We start from the raw sequence: 16,891 nt of genomic DNA, 5'->3' as shown, positions 1-16,891 counted from the left end.
GGGGGACCCCCACCTCACCTCTGCCCCTCAGGAGCGGGGCTGGGACAGATCCTCCGCGCAGAGAGAAGGGGCCTGGCGCGGATTTCATCTCCAGCCCTCTTCCTCAGCCCAAAGCCACACAACTCCCTCTCTTTCTCAGCCCCAAAACCAGCCACGCCAGCCCCTTTGCCAGCCCCAGCAGCACGAGTCCCACTCTCCGGGTCAGGCCACAAACCGGCTCCCCCTCTCTGCTTCCCCTCTCTGCTTCGCCCCCCTCTGCAGCCCCCCTGGGCGACGCTGAGGGACAGCAGACACCCCACAGCCCGGCACACCCAGGGCCCCACCGACACTTTGCGGGGAGCACTGGCAAACTGCGGAGGGCCCGGCCCCGCGTCCCTCCGGGGCGGCACCAGCACGGCCCGAGCATCGCTTTCTTACCACCCTGACGGGCTCCATTTCTCCGCCATCGCCGGCACCGCACCCCAAACCCCCCAGGACCAAGGCACCCTGCGGGGAGCCGGGCCCAGACACCCCCCTCCCACCCGTCAATGCCCCCCCTCAGCCCTCACAGCCCCACTCAGGGCCCTACCCGCCCCTCCACCACCCCTCGGGGCCGCCCACTCACCTTCACATGCTCCAGCTGCCTCACCACGTGCTCGCAGCGGCCCCGCGGGCCCAGCCCAACCAACCACCCGCCGGGCCCTGCTTTCCGCCCCGACCGCCCCGCTCCCATTTCCAGCCGGCCGCCATTTTCCCCCGGCCCGGCCCGCCCACGACGGGCGCCCATTGGCCACCGCTGCCCCATCGCCCGCCCCCTCCTTCTTGGGTTGCACCGCTCCATTGGCCCGCTGCCACTGTCAATCTCCACATTCGACCAATGGGAGCACAGCACAGCAGTCCAACCTTTTCCTTCCCTTCCCTCCCCTTTGCTTTCTCATTTTACTTCCCTTTTTCCTTCCCCTTTTGTTTCCCCTTCCCCTTTTCCTTCCCTTCTCCTTCCTTTCCAATGAGTCAAATCATGATGAGCCTGAAATGCCATGGATTTTTCATCTCCAAAACCACTTGCAAGGACACGCAGCACAAGGGTTACAAGTGGGAACAGGATTTTACTCTCTTTTGCTCAAAGCGGTTGCAGAGCAGATGCTTACAAGCACCATCGCAAAACAAGAGCTCTCACTCCAGAACAGCTGACGAGAGGCGCAGTCAGATGGGAGAAAACAGCCTTTTATTGTGGACGGACATGAGGTGCGGGAGCCCAGGAATGGCAGGGGTTCGGCTCCTGAAAGGAAATGGGCATCTACAGCGAGAGTCGGAAAGCACTGATGAACCCACAAAGGCAGGACTTGGTTGCCCTTTCTTTGGGAAACAGAGTGGACAAGGAGTAGTTTGTAGCCCAGAAGAGAGAGCTCTTGCGGGCATTGCCGAGGGGAGGGCTCTGGCACCGTATCCCCCATGGAAATGCCCTTAGAGGCCCCTGCGTGTGCAGAGGTGCTCAGTGCCCCTGTGCCACGCAGCAGGGCTCCATGGGGAGCCCCTGGGGAGCTGCCGTGGAGTTCTTCCCAAACCCTGCGCAGCACCGTCCCTTGCCCTCCCTTGCCAGCCCCTTGGACTGCCTTAGAGCAGTTTCCCCAGCTGGGAAAGATGGGTAGCGGAGCCTGGGACACACCTGGGCTTCTCCCTCCTCTTTTTCCGTCCCCATCTTTTGCGCTCTTCCTTCTTTCCTCTTCTTGCCAGCGTTCCCTCTCCTCATCCCAGGCCTCTTCTCTCTTCCTTTTGGGTTTTCAGTTTCCTGGAGGGAGCCTGCAAAGCTTTCCATCCCCCAGTGGGTTTAGATAGGTAAAGGCAGGATCAACTGGATTCATCACGTCTTGATGGAAGCAAAGCTGACTCCTTTAACCGTCTTTCCCGGGAAAGGCTCTTTAGTTCTTGTGCGCATCCTGGGGCATCTTCCGTGGTCTCTGGGGCAGTTGGAGGCAAAGCGGCGGGTGCCTAAAGCAGAAATGTTGGCGTTAGCAGGTGGCAAGGGACGCCCTACCTAAATCCAACAGAGCAAAAATATCAGGAAGAGGCAGAGCAGCTCCTTGAACTCATCGGGAACCTCCTCCTAGATGAGACGCCTTGTCCCAGGGTTTGTGGACCTGCCCTACCTTTGCCATTTCCCGTCCTCTCACCGCATCTACCCCTGCTGCTTTCTGGAGGACGAGCAGAGAGGGTGGTGCGTCCAGGAAGGCTTTGGCCTGGTGCTCTACATCACCTTCCCCAGCAGGGCCACGTTGCTCTTCCAAAGGCAAATCTGGAAAGCAAAAACTCGTGTAGCCAAGTGACTTGTGGGAAGTGGACAACACCTAAAGCAAAACCCACCCAAAGCCCTCCACCAGCTTTCTGCTCTGGCTGTGAGAACCCTCAGTCCCTCCTCCTACCTCTGGATGTGTCCCTGGCTGCTGGCGACTCCTCAGCTGAGGGACTGGAAAGGCCAGACGTCTTGGCCCCAGTGGTTTTCTAAGAGGAACTCCACCAGCCCCTTCACCTGCACACGAGAGCCTTGCTTTCAGGGCAGGGGGCTGAAAAGTTGTGGAGCAGCCTTTCCCACTCCTCCCCCTTGCCTCCACGCAGAAGGCTGTGGCTGTGGGGCTGCTTTTGCAGGCAGCCAGCCCACCACCTTTTGCTCTTTTAAGCAAGTCCTGTGGTGACATGGTACCCCAGAGAGAATCGAGTCGGACAACGGGACTCATTTCCGAAACAGCCTCATAGACACCTGGGCCAAAGAGCATGGCATTGAGTGGGTATATCACATCCCCTGTCACGCACCAGCCGCCGGGAAGCTAGAACGATACAATGGATCGTTAAAAACTACACTGAGAGCAATGGGTGGTGGGACTTTAAAACATTGGGATACACATCTAGCAAAAGCTACCTGGCTAGTTAACACCAGGGGATCTACCAATGGGGCTGGCCCTGCCCAATCAAAACTTCCACGTACCGTAGAAGGGGATAAAGTCCCCGTAGTGCACATGAAGAATACGCTAGGGAAGACAGTCTGGGTTAGTCCTGCCTCGGGCAAAGGCAAACCCATCCGTGGGATTGCTTTTGCCCAAGGACCTGGGTGCACTTGGTGCGTGATGTGGCAGCATGGGGAAGTCCGACGTATACCTCATGGGGATCTGATTTTGGGTGAGAATAGCCAATGAATCAAATTGTGTGCTGTTAATTGCTAAGTAACACTCTCACTGTATGTGCTCATTACTATAATTGCTATCAGTTGTACTATGAGTAAGGCACAGGGGTGATGGGATAAGAACTGACCTCAGCAGCTGGCGCCCAGCAACTTCCTCAAGATCTACGTCTTCAGCCCACGGATTGTGTGCATGAGCCACACCGGGTGCACCAGTCACAACCTCCGAAAATACAGCATGCAACAGACCAGCACCACCCAGCATCTCACCTGCCCTGAGAGACTGTTCTAACAGGTGGAGCCCAAAGCCATGGATTAAAAGAACTCAACGGACGCTTTGGAGGGATGGCCCATAAACTAAGGGCATTATATCCGCATGAATATACATGTGTATATATATATATATGACAGGGGAAAGTGGTGGCAATTCATTGGAACCTGTAAGATCCGGGCATGGCATAGATGGTATGGAATAAGGGGTGGATGATGTCCTGGTTCCGGCGGGGATAGGGTTAATTTTTCCTGGCATTCCATGCCATGTGAGCCATGCCCACCCTGAGCTGCTGGCGGAGGGGGCAGGAAGTCACCGTTTGGAGCAGGCTGGGGCGTCCCGGGTCCGGTCGGTGAGCGGCGGGGAGCGGCGGTTCCGTAATCGTGTTTGTATATTCCTCTGTCCGTGTGATTGTTGTTGTTTGCTTGTTCCCTTTGCCGTTCTGTTAAACTGCCTTTGTCTCAACCCAAGAGTCCTGTATTGGGAAGGCCCGAGCGAGCGGCACATGGTTCTTTGTTGCCGTCTGAGGCCAAACCACAACATTCAGGTTTCATCACTACTGTGTTATCCTGAAGAACACTTCTAGAACACTGTTAGTATCATATAACGGTTAATATCACGCAGCTCGGAATTAAGTCTTCTCACCCAGGGTCGAATTTCCTTGGGGTACACATTGAGCTTCCCCATTCTCCAGCATCACCCACCAAGTACCTCCAGGTCCTTGAGCAAAAACAGTCCCACGAATGGGTTTGCCCTTGCCTGAGGCAGGAAAAACCCAAACAGTTTTCCCTAACCTATTCCTTTCATGCTGTTCTCCTGTCCCGTAGGGATAGAAGAGACTCTTTAGAGACCCAATTCAACAGTCCCATAAAAACAAAGAATGTTTCCACATTAATTGAGATATATATATACTTTTATATGTATATATATCTATACCTTGGTAGATCACAATTTCTCTTGGGAGTTATACCGTTCTCTTCTTTATACCTTATTATATTCTTACCATAGGTAAGAATGCCTTACCTATGATCCTAAGTAACAAACCAAAACCCGCTACTTATTGACTGCCCTCTGTGTTGTGCTCTGGTTCTGTAATGAAACGGTTGGTACTAACTACGAATTCCTGTGGAGGAGGAGAACGTAGTGTGCGGCAAACAAACCATCCAGCACTGTGCCGAGAATCAGAAAGCCCAAACCCGAGGGCTGAAGGATGAGTATGTGATGATACATGCATAAATACGCGTGTTGTGTTCCTTGGGTTTTTTTTCTTCATTACTTCATTGGTAAGTAATGAAGTACTCTCCTCTACCTGTCCCCGAATGTCAACAGAGGAGACTGTATTTCTTTCTTGCTAATTGCCTTTGGCGTGAAGTCGGCAACCTTGTATTTGAGATTCTGTGTGGGATGTTCCGGGTCAGTCTCACCTCGAGGACAAAAAGCCCAATGTTTGTATCTAGGACCAAAAACAACGGAGAAGATACTCTCCTCGTCATGTCGCGTTTTTAAAAAATGAGTGTTTTTCCTTCAGAAGCCAAACAGGTGGGGATGGGTCAGCTGAGACCCATTTTTTGAAATGTCAAGTCACCAAGCATGTGGTAGCTACAAATTGGAACCACAGAGAGCTTCTCATCATTGCTTTGAGCAATGCAGTAACTTTCACAGCTTCACAGGGAGACGCTCAAGAGTACTTGAAATACTGGAAATTTAATTTCACTTGGTGCAGTGGAGGCTCAGTAAAATGAAAAACAGGGTTTAAGCCAGCAAATCTACAAGCACAGGTCACTCGCCGAGGCAAACAGCTCCGGTGCTGGCACGTCGGCAGCAGAGCCGGGCAATGGTGGCGAAAAGGGGCTTTTTCCGAGTTTTTCTGAGGCCGGGAGAAGACCGGGCAGTGGCAGGGACCCGCAGGGAGCCCGCAGCTGACAGCTGATGCGAGAGCGTCTGACGAGGCCGGGGCGGAGCCTGCAGCAGCAGCGGCAGGTTTAAAGGAGGCGTAACCGCCACCAACGGTCACTGGCTGAGGCAAGTGAGCCTGCAGCAGCAGCGGCCAGCCCCCAGCCCCTTCAAAGGCGGCCCAAGGGAGTGCGGGGAACAGGGCGGGCAGACAGGGCATGGCGCGTCAGTTCGCGTGGAAGGGCGCAGGACGCTCGGGGGGGAAGGTCAGCCATGGTCTCCAACTGAAGGACGCAGCTTCCCGCATCTGCTGCACCTGCCAGAGCAGACGTGGCCGTACCAACTGAGCTCCCCTGGAAGCACGCAGCCCCCCAGGTCGCCGGCTGCAGAGAGTGCCTTAATCTCCCAGGGCTGGTGGGTGGTAGAAGAGGTGACAGCTGCGTGAGGTGCCACCAGGGGGATGATCTGCTCAGCCTGGCAGCAGAGCTGAAAGAGGAAACAGAAGGGCTGCGGAGCATCAGGGAGAGTGAGAAAGGAATGGATTGGTGGAAGCAGACTCTGACCTCCCTGAGTCAAAAACCAGAAGAGCCCCCAAAAAAACCCCGAGCTGAAGGAGATCTGGTCCCTTCGCCCTGCCACTGAAGGCAGTGGCCAAAAGGAGGCCAGTGAATGGAGGCTAGTCCCTACGAGGGGAGGGAAGCGAACTCCCTCCTTGCCCACATCCCCCGACCAGGTGCCTCTGCACAACAGGTATGAGGCTCTTGAGGAGGGAGGCCAGCCCATGGATGGCATGGAAGATGGTTTGGCTACACCAGAAGAGATGCCGGGACCAGCAAGGCCTACCCCCAGTTTAAAAACTGCCTCTGCAAGGGAGAAGAGGCGGGTTATAGTAGTAGGCCCAATATGCCGCGCAGACCCTCTTGACAGGGAGGTATGCTGCCTCCCCGGGGCCGGGGTCAGGGACGTCACTTGAAAACTTCCCAGCCTGGTTAAATCTGGCTAGGGGCATCAAGGATAACAAGAAAAACTCCTATGAGTACGTCACGGGTACAGGCAAGACTAGGGAAGGTGTGGGCCCTCTCAGGAAGGACACAGGAGACCTGGTCACCCAGGACACGGAGAAGGCTGAGATGCTGAATGACTTTCTCGCCTCGGCCTTCACCAGCAAGGGCTCCACCCACACCACCCAAGTTGCAGGATGCAAAAGCAGGGTCTATGAGAATGAAGCAGCGCCCACTGTAGGAGAAGATCAGGTTCAGGACCATCTGAGGAACCTGAAGGTGCATAAGTCCATGGGACCAGATGAAATCCATCCACGGGTCCTGAGGGAGCTGTCAGATGAAGTCACCAAGCCTCTTTCCATTATATTTGAGAAGTCGTGGCAGCCTGGTGAAGTTCCTGCTGATTGGAAAAGGGGAAACAGAACGCCCATTTTCAAAAAGGGAAAAAAGGAAGACCCAGGGAACTACAGGCCGGTCAGTCTCACCTCTGTGCCTGGCAAGGTCATGGAGCAGATCCTCCTGGAAACGCTACTAAGGCACATGGGAAATAGGGAGGTGATTGGTGACAGCTTCACCAGTTTGGCTTCACCAAAGGCAAACTCTGCCTGACATTGACAAATGTCTTACTCTTTGGTGTCTTTGGTGAAATTACAATAGAAACTGTGGCGGCTCTCTGTCAGTGAACGGACTTATTTCAGAGATAACTCACATAATACGTGTGCTTATTTTTGAACTTCAGTACCAATGTACCTTGACAGAAGAGGCTTGAAACACAAGGAAGCGCCTTCCTTCCCCGATTCTTTCAAAACACGCTGGATTCTTTCAAAACTGCTTGGGATGGGAAGTGGCTAATTGTACTAATATTGACTCCTCCATCCAACAAAGAAGGAACTGCAACATGCCATTACAAATTCTACTTTTGTAGCCCTCCAAAACACTGTCAAGTTGCTTTACAAATGCTAATCAATGTCTCCTGAAGTCTAGTAGGTTGAAACGCTCTGGCGATACCACTTGACTTGGTCATTGCAGAGTTGTATGGCGGAGAACAGAACTCCTGAGTTTTAATAAGAACCATTTTATTTGGAAAACAAATATACAGCTCTGGTGACAGAGTAGTAGTCTTGTCTACATCGGATGTCTACATCATTGATGTAGTCTTGTCTACATCTGCAGTGGCGCACGAAAGGGTATCTGGTGTGGCATCTGTCTCTCCCATGGCATCTCCGTCTGCAGTTGCATCTGAAAGACTACCTGGTTTCTGCAAGGGCGTCTGCAGCGGTATCTGTGTCTGCCACGGCCTCTACAACGGCATCTGCACCTGCAACGGAATGGGCGGTGGTATCTCTGATGGTATCAGTACGGGTGTCCCTGCCTGTATTGGTGCCGGCGTCTGTGAAGGTCTCTGTACGGTGCCTGTGTGCCCAATTGTACCTGTGTCTGCGTCTGTGCTGGCATCTGTCTGTGTCCTAAGTCTGTGCGTGGCGGGAGTTCTGCTGTCCAACAGGAGTCCAACGCCCTGTCCGTGTTGGCCTTCATGCGCGCTGCCAGGCGGGAGAACCTCCGTCCGCTGGAAGTGCCCTCCAGGCTGAAGAGGCGCTCCAGTAAGGAAAGGCAGCAGCTCTGCTGCAGCAGCCAGGCCAGCCTCTTCATCCTGCTGCACGAGAGAAACTGCTGGGCCCAGAGGCTCTCGCTGTACAGCGCTAAATCAGCCAGGGCTGGGGGAAAGCAGGGCGGCGGACAAGCCAGTCGCACCTCCTGGGAGGAAAGGGAGCTGATGGAGAGGAAGGGGGCAAACAAAGCAGTGCCGCCAGGGGAAGCTGACCGCTCGAGAGGGCGCGTTGGCGCTACAGCGCCCGGGGGCCCAAGCAAAGCTGGGAACCGGCAAGAAAAGGGTTATCGCCCTCTGAGCTTCCTCGCTCTCACACCTGACCCCCACCCACTGCTCCTTCCCAGTCTCCTGAGCCCTACCCCTCGTCAGCCTCTACTCCCTGTTTGCAGCTCTCTGTCCCCAGCCACCACCAAGGCCCTGCCGCCGTCGACGCGTGCCGGCAGGCACAGCCCCGGCTGTGAGCTGCTTTTTACCCAGGGGGGAAGGAGCGTGCAGGGGGGAGGGAGTGTGGGGCTCTGTCGTTCCCCATTCCACCCGCATATCGCTCCTTAACCCCTCGGTCCTGTAAGGGCCGTGCGTCAGGTCACGTGTGGCCTCAAGCCCAGGCAGGTCTGGGACCAGGTAGGAAATGGCTCTTCCTCCCCTAGGTTCTCAGTTCTGCTCCTTACCGGCCCTTCTGCAGAAGGCAGGCTGCTCTTCTGACGTAAGCGACACAAGGCAACTTTTCCACCTGAGCCTTGACAAAGGCGCCAAGGAAGGTCTCGGGGAAGTTCCTTCTGAGCAAGCTCAAAGCCTGCCTCATCATTTTCTCTGCCAGCTGAAGGCGTTGCATACACCAGCAAACCTGCAGAGGAAAAGGGAAACACCCTGATCTGCTCGAGTCGGCCAAGAGACTGCCGGAGTCTGCCGGTGGCTTGTGATGCCAGGGATAGCCCCTGCAGCCGGGGAAAGCATCCAGCTCCATCCCCCAGGACACCCCTCCAGACCTCCCCATCTCTTTACCTCCCCTTTGAGGCTGAAGAAGGTGGCCTCTTCAAAGCAGGCTATCGCAGTGGCTTTCATCTTCCTCAGGACCTCCGCTTCGTTCAGCTTCATGAGGGCCTTTGCGCAAGCACAGAGAGAGCAGGCGAGCGTGATGCAGAGCCCATGGCCGGCCTCGTCCTCCCCTGTTGCCTCTGGCATCTGTCTTAAGAGGGCCCGTTTCTCCCCCTGCTGATGCCCGCCCCAACACAGTCACGCCGGCTCAGAGCACAGGCACCAGTGCTCCTTCAGATCCCCTCCCTGCTAATTCCCCTCCTGCTATGGGCACGGTGGCCTGTGTCTCCGTCCACAGAAGAGTCAAGCCGGAGGAAGAAGTCAGGCTCTGACCCCAGCATGTCCCTTCCAAGGCCCCGTCAAGGCATGCCCTATTGCAGCGGTGAAGTTGTCCTGCCCAGAGCCAGCTGACTGAGAGGACTCCGTGCACGGTGGGCACTGGCGAGCGAGGCAACTCACCATGTAGCTGTTGGAGACATGCAGGTAGGCAGCAGCACACTCCAGAAGGTAGTAAAAGGCTCGGTCGGCATCGCCCATTGCCACGTAGTGGCGAGCCAAAGGCACAAGCACCGATTCCACGATGGCTCGGCATTCACACCAGTGTGTGCCGTTGTGCTGCCTGTCGGTCTCGTCGGGCAGCTCAGTTGTCTGTTCGCCCTCTGGCAGAAGCCGCTCCGCCACACTAGTCAGAGCACCGTTCCCAGGGGAAGAAGAGAGCAAAGAATGCACAGGCATCACCTACACTGGTCTTTTGCCCCACAGAGAGGCCATCAAAAGCCCTTTGTTCAAAAGAGAGCGCGAGCCCACGGGCAGGCATGACTCCTACAGCTGCTTTGTAGCCAGGGAGAAGAAGACAAGCTGGGCTTTCTGTCACCTCCCCCAGGCAAACCACCCGGCTCCCTGTGGTGGCTTTTCGCCTGCAGATTTTGTAGCCCTCCTCTCGAGGAACTGGAAAGCAAGGCCTGCTCCAGGGTAGTGTGACCATCACTAGGAGCCCACGGGCTTCCTCCAGCACTGTCTCACCTCCGTGGCCATCTCTTCCCCGCTCCCACCTCACAGAAAGCCTCTTCCTTAAGCTAGAGTCACAACCGGCAGGCAAATGCCAGCGCTTCCTTGGTCTCCTCTGGAGACCCCTGAGGCCCCTGCCTTTACAGAGAATCAAACCCTTGTCTGCTCACCCAGTTTCCTCCTCCATGAAAGCCTGCTGCTCTGCGGCATCTGCAAAGAAAACAGGGGGTTAGACACCTCCTCGCCTGCCCCAGGGGAAGAGCTGCTCTCGCTCTCCCACTGGGCTTCAAGGACCCTTGCGAGGGTGCCGACACGCTGAGCAAAGTCTGCGGTGGTTGTCCTCAGCTCCTGGGCTCGTCCCCGGCAGACCTCCTCCCAGCCGATCCCCAGCATACACCCCTGGGCTCCTGGAGGGCCCGGGCTGTGGAGCACGGTGCACAGCGTACCCCCAGTGGCGTGGGTCCTATCCTGCTTCAGCTCTTCTCCAGCCAGCACCAAGGCCTCCCAGCTGCATGAGTCGCCTCCGTCGGCAGGGTCCCGACAGCTGCCTCCGTCCTGGCTGCTGGTGACGGCGAAGTGGTGGAAGGCGACAAACTCCCCTTGGCCGCAGCTCCTGCATTTGTGCGCGTGCTGCTCCAGGAAGGCGGCACACTTGCCGTGCAAGGCGACTCGCTGCCTCTCGGGCCACAGCTCGTACGCAGCCTTCTGCAGCAGTGGGACGCAGAAGGCCAAGACGCCAGGCTGCTGCTCCTCGGTCCTCGTGCTGGGAGAGGGCCTCTGCACACCTGCAAGGCAAAGGGCCTTGGCATCAGCCCCAGCTCAGGGCCGTCGCAGCCGGGGCACGAGAGTCATGCCTTGGCGTGCACCCTTGCCAGCCAACCAGCACTGCTGCACACCGAGCCTTGCAGCACGGGGCAAAAGGGCCCAGCTTGCCTTGCTGACGCTAGCCCAGCCCCGCGGACACAGCGCTCAGCTGCGCTCCAGGCAGGAGCTGGGCATGTCACCGCCAGCCCAAGCAAGCCCCGTCCAGCACTTTCTCCCTGCTCTTGGCAAGGCAGTCCCCAGCCTCCTGAGCTTCCTCCTGCGCCACAGGGGAGTCAAAGCTGAATAAAAGCCCGTCAAGGGCCCCGGGGCAACCTGGAGAGCATCTTTGATCAGGTGGCTGGGAGAGGATGTCAGGGACTCCACACGCCCTCCCGTGCCTGCGCTACGAGCAGCACTCGGGATGGCACTTGGTGGGAACCTCCCTCCAGCGCAAAGCTAGCGGGCTTTGAGACTGACCCGTAAGGTCTTTGAACAACCCATCGCAAAGAGCCGTGCCTGCCTGAGCCCCAGCCACCCCTCACGGCAGGGGAAGCGCACCATGCCCTGGGGAGCCCTGCCGGGACACAGCTGGGAGCTCCCTTGTCCACCTGCCCGCTACCACTTACTGCTCTCCACCTGCGAAGAGGTGGCTGGCCCCTCGGTAGGATCTTGCACATCTTCTGGCACCTCTGTGTTTTTCAGCCACCTCAGGATGTTGTCGCTCACCAGCTCGTCCAAGGAGGAATTCATATGGGTCCTGAGGCCAGTGGGAAGGATGTGCAACAGGAGCTGGGTGGTAAACACCGGCCCGATGATGGCTGCAAACTTCACAACCATCCGCGTCAGCGGCTGCATCCGATCCAGCTGAGTCAGCGCAATCTCTGTCAAGAAGAAACAACACGTCTCTCTTGCCTCTTCCCCATGCTGAGGCTGGAGAGGCTGGAAAGTTTCAACCCATGAGATGGGGTAGACTTTGGCCTCCTCTGCTTGCGGCTGCACCTACTGGGCAATCGCAACCCAGGGTAGGCATCTTCAAACTGGCTCCGCTCCTGATGGAATCGCAGGCCATGAGGCCTGGGGAAAAGCCAGATGCTCAAACAAATGCTCCCCCACCGAGGGCAGGGAGGGCAGGACCCAGCAGGTATGCGCATCCCATGATGTGCCCTACCAGATCTGGAGTAGGCTTTTGCCCAACAGCGCACACAGAGAACTTTCCCCACATCACAGGTGGACACAGAGCTCCCCACAACGCTTGCCTTAACTTGGCCAGACAATACTATTCCTTTCTCTTGGTTTTCTTTTTTTTTTTTTTTTTTGGACAAAGCCACTTCACAGCAGGAATACTTTAGCATGATGTTTCTTCACAATTCATAACAAATGTCTATGGCCAGAGAGGTTTGGTTTGGATTAAGTGCCTTGAGACCAGCATTAGCTGGGGAACTTAAAAAGAGAACAGCAACACAGATGCTGCGTCAAAGTTGGAACAGAGGCAAGTCAAAGCCTTTTCCCAGCAAAGTATTTGTTTTGGTGAGAAAAGGGAGCCATTTCAGTGTTGCACGGATAACCTTTTCTCTCCTACCTGCTGACGGAGAGCAGCCAGCAGGCTCACAGGAGGGGAAAGCGGCTGCCTGCAGCCCCAGGCCTGTTTCTGGTGGGACCGGAGCCGCCTTCCCAGCAGAGCCCCCACGCTGAGAGGGTGACTCTGCAGCACACGGATGCCCGGCCTCCCTCCAGCCCCTGCCCCGGGAAGGAGCCCCAGCACAGCCGACAGCCGGCAGAGCGGCGCTCGGCTCCTTACCTTTCAAGGGGATGGGCAGCGCGGTGTTCTCCAGGGTCACGCCTGGCCTGAGGAGGCAGACCCTCCCGTCATTCCCCGCCTCGGAGCTCCAGGTTGCTGCGAGGGATGAAGCCTCGGCTGCAGATGCTGGGCGGAGCAAGAGAGCACCGATAAGGCAGTTCGCAAAGCGACTCGCAGCTCGCGAGCGCTTCACGATTCACTTGGGATGGGACAAGTCGCCCCCGACATGGTCCAGTGCCTGCCCTGAATGTGGTGGTCATGAAGCAGAGCAAAACAGTTCCCACCAGTTCCCAGCCAGGGAAACTGCTGGTGCTAATGCAAGACGTGGCCTCAGTCCTGGCTCTTCCCAAGGCCGCGGCACTCTGGCTGGCATTGCTCTCTCGGATGGCATTACCACCGTTTTCTTCCGTTACCGGCACTCTTGTGGGGATTTATGGTTTGGCATTCAAGTTTCCTGGGCTCGTCCCTCACCTCAAGCTGGGGTTTGTTCTCAAGTGAGCTAGCCTTTGGCCAAGTTAAACTGCATGCCCATTGGAATGCCTAAGAAACACCACAAGCACATGTGCTTCGGAAGGATTTCCCCTGTGTTTTAGCCCCACAACCCCCGCCCCAAGAATGTAGGTCCCTCCGAGCCACCAGAACTCACTGCCCCTGCTTTGCCTGTCCCAACAGCAAGGCGCACAGGAGCCCGCACCTCCGCCAGACCAAGATCTGACTCTGCCCAGAGCCACGGGGGAACAACGGGGCAAGACTCTGCTGTGGAGAACACGCCACAGCAACTCGCTAGTCGCAGCCAAGGTGCTTACTGATCAGGCTCTCCCAGTTGTCCTTTGCTTTTCCAGACTGCCTCCGGGTGCAGAACTGGAGCATGTCGTTGGCACGAAGGCAGCGCAGCAGCTCCTCGCAGTAATATGGGATCCCTGAGCTGGTTCGGATCAGGAACCTGCACAGGAGCAGACCCGTCGGGGACCAGCACAAGGAAAGTAAGGTGAAACACAGTTCAGGTGGGCGGCCAGTCACTCAGGCATACCAGGGTAGCCAGCATCTTCATCACAGCTACACCTCACTTTGGAAAGGGATCGTCCTCCCACTGCCTTGGGATTTTGTGCCCCCTGAACCCTCCAGCCTTTGCCGAAGTCCACGGGAAAAGAATTGCGGACAATGCCCAAAGCGCAGAGCAGCGAGCCCTGCCTTTCTTCTCCTCAGGAGCCTGGAGAGGATGGACCTCTGCCCCGGGGAATCTCCCCCACAGCCCAGCCACCCAGACCAAGGCCTTTTCTGTTCACACCCAGACACAGCTGGGCTCAGGACTCTTCCTCCCTTCCTCCCTGTGCGGCAGCCAAGGCTGACACCTCCCAGGCTGGGTGTCTCGGGAGTTGCCCGCTCTCAGCGCACACCCACCAGGGTGAGGCATAACAAGCCGCCCACGCCTGGCACTCGCTAGAGTCCGGGATGCTTCTAGCGGCCCTGCGCTCCCTTGCCTGGGGGGCTGATTCCCTACCACGGTCAGCAGAGGTTCAGGCCCTCAGGAAGAGCTCCCCTGCCTCCAACTTACCTCACCAGATCCCTGGGGATGCTGACCACTCCGAGCTCCTTGCAGACTTTCTGCATCACAACTGAAGCTTTCAGCTTGTCCAGATGAAGATAAGTGATTTTCTGGGACGTGGCGTTGTCTGCTGCGGCTTTGCGAAAGCTCTCTGTTATCTCGTAGCCTGGGGCTAAGCTCATGACCATGAAGAGGGAGACCTTTTGGAGCACGGGTGACATGATGAACCAGGAGTCAGGGTCGATGAAATGGGCATTGTCGATGACAAATATGCCAAAATCTCCTGTAAGGGTCTGAAAAAAAGCAGGTTGCTCTGAGGGGAATCCAGTGGATTCTCAGCTGTCTTGCAGGGGACGAGATTTAGCCTCCGTCTCTTGAGAGGATGCTCTGAAGTCTCTCCCCAGCCACTTTCCCGCTCGGAAGCTTACTGACTCTTTGAGACTGGAGGGTCATACCTAACATCACTTGCCCTGCAGAAGGAGGGAGCTCGGGCAAGGGAACCCAGAAGACATTGTTCCTCCTCCAGGGCACACTTTACGGGAGGAAAGTCCTCGGGTGTGTTTGTGGGGCTGCGGGGGGAAGTGGGGGTCGAGGGCTTTCTCGGGCTCTGACGGGCCATGACCCAGGTGCGCAGTCATCCCGCCTGCTCACACCTCAGTGGTACAGAGCCCGCAGACGGCAGGGTTTTTCCTTCTCTGACCCAGGGGGAAGGAAGGAGAAATGCTCACCTTCTCCAGCACTTTCACCCGAGTCGAGTGCAATTCCAGTTTTCTTTGAGTTTCATCCATCTCGCGAACATTGTCCGAAATGGGGAACTGGCCAGAAAAGCAGAGTCAGGGAGAAACACGGCTCCGGGGCTCGGCACACCTACCCAGCACGCAAGACCGCAGAGCCCACCGTCTCTGACAGCCTCAGCACCTCACCTCTGCCCAGCACAGGGGCAGGGAGCCGCAGCGGGGACTCCACCCAGAGCCTAAAGCAAAGGCCCTCTGCTGAGGGTCTCTGCAGAGCTGGGGCTTGGGCTGAGCCGGTTCTCTGGCTGTGGGAATCATGGGCTGGCTGGGGCAGACCCCTCGCACAGCGGTGACCTCAGCACGAGGTCAGGAACAGCCTCTCTCCAGTGCCACTTCCAGGGTGCCGAACAAGGCACCGGGCACTGCGGATGCGGCGCAGGACACCAGCCCCACAGACAGGGAGCCCCCCGGGCCCAGGCATGGCAAATGCACACTGTGACCCCCGCAATGCCCACCCCGGAGCTAAGGCACTCCCAGCAGCGTGCCCACTCAAGGTCAGACCCAGACAAGCTCAGGAGAAGGCCTTCTCAACGTCCACAGGGGCCTCTGGCTCTCACCTTGACACCGAAAATGTCATTGAGGAGGCAGTAGCTGCTCTCTTCGATTGTCCCTTGCAGCTTTGTCTTCAGCACGCGCTGCCTGTCGCCGCGCGATTCACAGTCCTGGAGGCCCAGGGCCCTGGCCATCAGCATGCGGATGGCAGAGAAGGGCTGCCTCATGTCGATCTCCAGCAGTTCCAGGGCAACCACCCTGCGGTGCAAAAGCAAAAGGCACTGAGATTCCCCACAGCCCCAGCCTTCTAAGACAAGAGGGGCGGAGGTGCCCTTTGGGGGGAGCTCTTCAGCCCCCCATCTCCAAGCGCTTCCCACAGAAGGCCAAGCCTTTCCCTCCTCGTACGAGAAAGGGCACAGAGGGGCAGTTGCTGCCAAGCCAGCGGGAGAGCCGGGTCCAGAGCCTGTGTCTCTGCAGCGCCGGCCTAGGTCTCCCTACGTGCCCCCTGCAGAGGAACTCACGGGGCTGAGAGGCAAGAATGGAGCAAGTGGTGGGTTTGCCTTTGGGCTCCAGACCTTATCGGTCTGCCTGCCAGAGCACAGGCCCCCGTGCTCCTCCTGGGAAACACGCCGAGGGCGAGCAGGGCTTCTGAGACAGGCAGCCCTGCTGTCTCTGGGGTCTGGAGTGGGATGAAAAGCACTGAGCTTGGGCTCTTTCCTTCTATCTGCGCCTGACCCAGGGGGGAAGGAGGAAAGGCCGTGGCTCCAGAAGCCACCTCCAACTCCCCAAAGAGGCAGAGGCGGGAGCGGAGCACGCAGGTGCTCCCAGGCAGTGTCTCCAGGAGGCTCTGTCGGGAGGCTGCAGTCCAAGGGCCAGGTACCCTGGCAGAGGGGCTGGAGCGTTCCACAGCTGTCAGGGGATGGGCAGGGGCAGCGTCGCAAAGCTACAGGTGGAAAACCTGTACCTGTGGCCAGCATCCTGGCCTAGAGAGGCCAGTTCAGCAAGTAAGTGGCTCTTTCCACAGCCCATCGTGCCCTCAACCGCCAGGATGTTCCTTTGGCCTGAATCCCTATAGGCGTTCAAGCAGCTGACAAAGAGGTCAGTCTCCTGCTTCCGACCTGCGAAGACAAACCAGAGAACGAGCTGCTGGGGGCGTGCTGAAAAGCAAAGAGCCGTCCCTTTTGCGGGCACCCTCCACCGCAGCTTCCCTCCCCGCTACCACATCGGCCAGCCTGCCGGCACCCAGGCCTCCTTCCCACCTGCTCGTCCACGCTTGGGCACCTCTGCCTTCCTCAGAGCAGTCACGGGGCCACCTGCTTGCCTGCCCCACAGCGCAGCCCCCTCGCCCTCTCCCCTATCCCACAGGCACGGAGATTCTGCCGGCCCCATGCGACTCCCCGCAGCGATCCAGCACGAGACTGTAAGGGATGACTGCAGCCGGTTCAGGCAGCCGCGTCCCAAACAGACTCAAAGCATCTCCTCGCTGTGC

This window comes from Rissa tridactyla, chromosome 14, assembly GCF_028500815.1.
Source record: "Rissa tridactyla isolate bRisTri1 chromosome 14, bRisTri1.patW.cur.20221130, whole genome shotgun sequence".
Lineage (NCBI taxonomy): Eukaryota > Metazoa > Chordata > Aves > Charadriiformes > Laridae > Rissa > Rissa tridactyla.
Note: the sequence above shows the minus strand (reverse complement) of the source record.